Below are 6,263 nucleotides of genomic sequence, written 5' to 3'. Positions count from 1 at the left end.
TGATCTGGGCCGCCACAGAGTCGGGATGTGTGTGTCTGGCATGGAAACCTGCCTTGGGAACTAGATGGGTAGAGAGATGGCTGCCAGGCTCAGAGAGAGGCCTTTGGCAGTGTGATATGGGATGGACGGAGCGGGTGAGAGGCTTTGCTGAGATGAAGATGTCCAGCAGACATCTTAGGGCACTGTGGTGCCTGATCTAGTGGGATAAAACACAGTGTTTTATTTTTTATACTTTTACAACAACAACCTGGAACGGGAATATCATTTGAAATGTAACCTAGGGGCTGGGGACTTAGCTCAGTGGTAGAGCGCTTGCCTAGGAAGCGCAAGGCCCTGGGTTCAGTCCCCAGCTCCGGAAAAAAGAACCAAAAAAATTAAAAAAAAAAAAGAAATGTAAACAAATGAAATGAAATGATTAATTCTTTTTAAAAAAAAAAAGTGTGCACATTCGGTCTCCCCAATAGCCCCAACCGTAGGTATCACATGTTGCCAGTTTTGGCTTGTCAAAAGCAGATTGTTAAATTTACTGCTCTTTGTAATCATAAACTTTCTTCAAAATTGTTACATGTATGAGTCATTTCCCTTCATGAATGGTGGTACACCACAAGCACGCTGGGAATTGAACCCAAGCTCTCAGGAGAAGGAGAAATTAAATTTAAGGTTCCAGGCTCTAGGGGAATTAGGGAATTCCCAATAGTTGAACAGTTTCTATTATAAGGAAAGAGTTATTTGAATCCAAACATCTCAGGGACAGCTTGTAAGGGAAGAGCTGTCTGAGTCCAGACATCTCAGGTCCAACTTCTCCATCTTGCTGGTGGGGTCAAACGAAGTTCATGTTCCTAGGCCCAGGGACCTACTCCTATCCTGATGGCTAGAAACTCCCTTGCTCAACCACTTATGTCAAAATATGACTGGACAGTACTCAACCCACCTCGTCCCCCCTTGCTTCATGATTTCATCCTTTAAATATGCTGACAGCATATCTTCAGGGTCATAGTTCTGCTCCTGAGTCTATTCTGTGGTCCTGATCAATCAATCAATAGCGGTTTGATTACAATAATTTTTGTTATCTGCATTGACCTGGTGTTGAGTTTAAGCAAACCCCACAGTAGGTGGAAAGAGGAGAAGGGTAATAGGGGAAGGAGGAGGAGGAGGAGGAGGAGGAGGAGGAGGAGGAGGAGGAGGAGGAGGAGGAGGAGGAGGAGGAAGAGGAAGAGGAGGAGGAGGAGGAAGAGGAGGAGGAGGAAAAGAACTTCCCATTTTTTGTTACAGTCCACCACCTCCCTAGTGGAAAAAGAGGATAATTTGTTGCAGCTTCCTAAACAAAACTGAGATTTGTTGCAGAAGAGTTTAATGTCCCATTTATTTAAAGAAAAAGATCATTCCTCTCACCAAAATGCAAGCCAGACTATGTCAGCAGCAGAGGGCACTAACACCTCAAGTGTTACCAGGAGGTTTGCCCAAATTTCGTTTGTTGTTTGGGTTTTTTCATTTGTTTTGGGGGATGGAGTAGAGGCTCTTGTCACAGCTCTTGTATGAAGAGCAGAAGACAACTCCTATAATGTAGGTTCCAGGGATTGAATTTAGGTCTCCAGGCTTGACAGCAAATACCTTTACTCACCAAAGCATCTGACCAGCACAAAGGCTAGCTTTTTTCTGTGTTTGATTTTGGTTTCATTTGAGTCAGGGTCTCACTGTGTAGCCTTATCTGGCCTAGAACTTGCTATATAGATCAGAATGGCCTTGAACTCCAGGAATCTGGGTGTGCCTGCGTCCCTGGTGCTGGCATTGAAGGAGCTCATTCTTAGTGATGCCCAGAACACAGTGATGACCCTTTACACCATTGAGAGGTTTTCAGTGCCACCTCTCCACACAGTCTACAACAGAAATGACAAGTGTATAGCATTTATGTTCCAGAGACGGTTGTAAAGTTTACCCTTAATGCCTGCTACAATGGTACTATGAAGTGTGCTTCCCACAATTCACCTGAAATGATATAACACACATAGATGTTGAGAGCAGTTACCAAGAGCAGTGCAGTTTGTTCTGAATGTTCTATAGAGTTGAGTATGGTTATGTCATAAACAGCTTGAGTTATACTTAGCCACTGCTTGAAGCCTGTGGGCTGCCCCAAGCTCACAGTTTTTGACATAGCACACAATGTTGGCATCCATATATGTACAGCATAACGACATCTTATTGGCATGGCACTTGGTATCTGGTCGGGGAGAGGAGGGGACTGCTGGGTGGGGGGCAGGCTGTCAACATGAGCAGTGAGATGACACAAGGCGGGAACCACAAAGATCACTGATAACCAGGAGGAGAACCAAGTTTTTTTTGGTGAAGAGTGGCAGAATAGGATGTTAGGAAGCCCCCTTTAAGCTAGGAAAGATGGTGCGGGAGGAAGAAAAAAGGAAAGAGAGGAGCAAATGTGAGATCACAGAATGAGAACACCTCACGCAAAGTTCATAAATACTCTCCTGAGGCGAATGAGTGGTGAGCGCTAGCTGTTAGAGAGATCGAGCCACACTGCTTAGAACATCACAAGATCTTCCCCAGGCCCAGCATTTCCCAGCGTTTCAAAGACAGAGCCAGTCACAGGAGGCTGAAGCCATGACTCTGGGTGGATGGGACTGGGGAGTGAGAATCAACCCTGATTGGCGCTCAGACACAGTGTGGGAAGTCTCTTGAGGGCCTGGGATTTCTGTTGCCGGCTACCGGACTGCTGCTCCTGGCAGCCAAGCATGACTCCTGTCCCCCCTGAGTGCTTGCACTAGCTGGTTCAAGCGATGGACCGGGTCCCTGGAGTGAAGTTGTAGGCAGGGGAGTCCGCAGGCAGCAGGGTCTTTTCTGAATACTGGGACTGCATTCTTTGCTTTAGACTCAGAGAGAACAAAAGCTATGAGGTAACTGGAAACTTTATACTCTGGCCAGGTTGAGACCGGAAGGGGAGGACAGTCCATACCCCAAGAAAAAAAGCAAATCTCCCAAACCACTCTGTTATGCTGCTTTCCGTTCACAGGAAGATTTTCTTTTTCTTTTTTTTTTTTTTAATGTATAGTATGTATGTGTGTACACTATAGCTGTTTTCAAATACACCAGAAGAGGGCATCAGACCCCGTTACAGATGGTTGTAAGCCACCATGTGGTTGCTGGGAATTGAACTCAGGACCTCTGGAAGAGCAGACAGTGCTCTTAACTACTGAGCCATTTCTCCAGCCCCACAGGAAGATTTTTAAATGAGGCTCTATAGCTAACTGTGGAACTCCTCGCCCCACCCTCTGCTCACCCCAGGCAAGCGACTGCAGCAGCCTTTCCGGTGTGGATACTGTCAGAAGCGCAGGCTCCACGGTGGGAGGGCTCTAGCAAGAGCCCTACTAACAACACTACCCAGTGAGTGGCAGCGGAGTCTTTCAGAGTTGGGTGACTTGGTCTAGCAGTTCTTGCGCTCTGTGAGCCAGTGCATAGCAGTGCTCCCGCATGCTCCACTGGGATATAGCTGTCCGGTTACGAACAGAGTTAGCGAGCCAGGGGAAGAGAAGGGCCACTCCATCTCACTTCCAGGACCCAGGACCAGCCAGGACCAGTGATAAATTGTCCTCTGCCTGCGAAATGAGCCAATTCAATTAAAGTGTAAAGGCAGGTTTATTGGGGGGAGGGGCTCTCGGGCGAAATCACTCGTTCCAAGGAACAAGGCCAGGGTAGTTGCCATGGATAGGGAGACAGAGGAGAGGGGCAAGAGAGAGAAACAGCAGCATGTGCACACTGGGGGACAGAAAATGCAGAGGGAGAGAGAACAAGAGCCAGAAAGTCTGGCTTATACAGCGAAGAGCTTCTGGAGGAAAGGAAGTCCAGACCCTAGGCTGGGAAGTTCCCCCATAGTATGCCAGCTGTGCCCTGTAATAAATAGAGAGGGATGAGGGATGATGGGAAAATCTGGAGGCCAGGTCCACTTTCATATGCACCTTAGCTTCTTTTTTTTTTTTTTTTTTTCTTTTTTTTCGGAGCTGGGGACAGAACCCAGGGCCTTGCGCTTGCTAGGCAAGCGCTCTACCACTGAGCTAAATCCCCAACCCCGCACCTTAGCTTCTTGTCCCGGGTCTGAAACCCAACAGCCAGCACCTACCCTGAGCCGGAGTGTGGCCGCCTGGCCGGTAACTCCATCTAACCCCAATGCCGCCTTAGCCTGAGACCGTTCCGAAGGAGAAGTGCACCTACCTTCCCTGCCAGGTGCTCTTAGGTTGTCCTGGCTGAGGTGGATCCCAGGCCACGCAGAGAGCCACTGTGGACCCTGAGTCCGGGATAAGCCAGGCAAGTGGGTAAGTGTCCCAGCTGCAATACAACCCCGCCCCGGTTACTCAAAGCCTAGACTTTGGGCGCCCCATCTGAGACTCCACCTCTGTCTCTGAGGCTATGGTTGTGGGTTTAGACTTCAAACAGAAACAGCAGACAGAATGACTCCCCATGTGTCTAGGTATGGTGCCCTCCTGGAGGGAGGGGAAACCTGACCTTGTGATTGCACGGTTTCTCCAGATGAAGCGCATAACCATATAGATGGCCAGGAATTCGCACGGGTCGCACAGAGAGCAGGCAGACGGGGGTGGGGGGGGGGTGGGGGGGAGCTTGGCATCTCATCCTTCCCGCCGAGGCTTGTAGTAGGACATAATTGAGTTCGTGCCAACTGTTAGGCTGGGCTTCTAGAGAGTTGGCTTCACTGAGTTTCCGTTTCCTCATTTGCAAAAGTGGGTTCTAGAGTCTTGGGAGATCAGATAGCAGAGGCACTTGGCCAGAACACACATTTAATAGCACGTCTTAGACAGGATCTGCACGGCACTGCTCCTCCCCCCAGGCACCTCCCGCTGACAGACTATAATAGTCGGGAAGAATAGGAAGAATATGAGAAGCCAGCAGTCAAAGTCCTCTCAAATCCCAGCACTTGGGAGGATCTCTTGAGTTAGGCTACCCTGGTCTTCAGAGCAAAGTCCAGGACAGCCAAGGCTACACAAAGAAGCCCCGTCTTGAAAACAAAAACAAACAAAACCAACGAAACAACAAAGGAAAGGAACACAACCTTGGGTAACTCTAGGGATGGATGTGGACAAGGGTTCAGTTGCTAAAGTGCTTGCCACCCGGCATGAGGAGCAGAGTTCAGATCCCAACACACGTAAAACTGAGCACAGTGAAGCGTGATTTTTAAGCTGACCTGGGGTTGGTAGACAAAGGCAGATCCAGGGGCTTTTGAGCTCCAAGTTCAATGAAAAGCCTTGACTCAAATATACAGTAGCAAGTAAGTGAGGTGCACGATCAGAAGCCAGGGAAAGGCACGGGAACCCAAGTGAGTGGTGGCTTTCTGTCCCCAAGCTACCACTCTCAGCCTAGCAGGAGTAACAACATCCATCACCACCACCCCCGCGCGCGCGCGCGCGCGCGTGCGTGTGTGCGTGCGTGTGTGCGTGTGTGTGTGTGTGTGTGTGTGTGTGTGTGTGTGTATCTCTCACACACACACATTCATACTCTCTCTGTGTCTCTTTCTCATACACATATTTTCTAGGTCTCTGTCTGAAACAGACACGCACTAAACACACACATGTACAAGCAGTTGCACATATACAGCTTCAAACTGCATATACATGCACATGTACATACACACACACACATACATACACATATATATACATATACAACACACAATCACTGAGATGGGATAATTCACCTACAGCCTCCATAACAGGGACCTGAACACCTCAGACAGTAAAAAAAACTCATCTAACACAAAAATTTAGTATCTCCTTTGGCTCTCTTTGCCCTGGACATGGAGGGAGAGAGAGAAAAGGGGCAGGGGGTGGGCTCCAGCTGGTCCTGCCAGGAGTCTCTTGGCTGGATGGCCATGGGCTAGAGCTTGGTGGTAGCCACTGCTGGGAATGCAGGGAAGCCTTCTGGGGGAGATGTGGTGGTGGCTCTGTGGGTGAGGGCTTCTCTACGGCTCCCCAGATTGGATCCCATGAAGAGAGACAGTCCATGGTTTCAGGACATTTATTGTCATGGCAGAAAGTGGATGGGTAAAACTGTACCTCACTTCATTGGGCATGAGACTAAATACCTTTTGCAGGGAGGAGTGTCTGGGAAGGGAAATTCATTGGCTAAGCCTCCAGGCCTTTAGGTACCTCATTATAATGGAGATCTGTCTTGACCTGTGACCTGTGAAGGGGCTTGGGGCATTGCCTTTAGGTGACTGATGGTCACAAATCTATGAGGGCTCCTGG

The sequence above is a fragment of the Rattus norvegicus genome, chromosome 4, assembly GCF_021556685.1.
Source record: "Rattus norvegicus strain SHRSP/BbbUtx chromosome 4, alternate assembly SHRSP_T2T, whole genome shotgun sequence".
NCBI classification, from domain to species: Eukaryota; Metazoa; Chordata; class Mammalia; order Rodentia; family Muridae; genus Rattus; species Rattus norvegicus.
Note: the sequence above shows the minus strand (reverse complement) of the source record.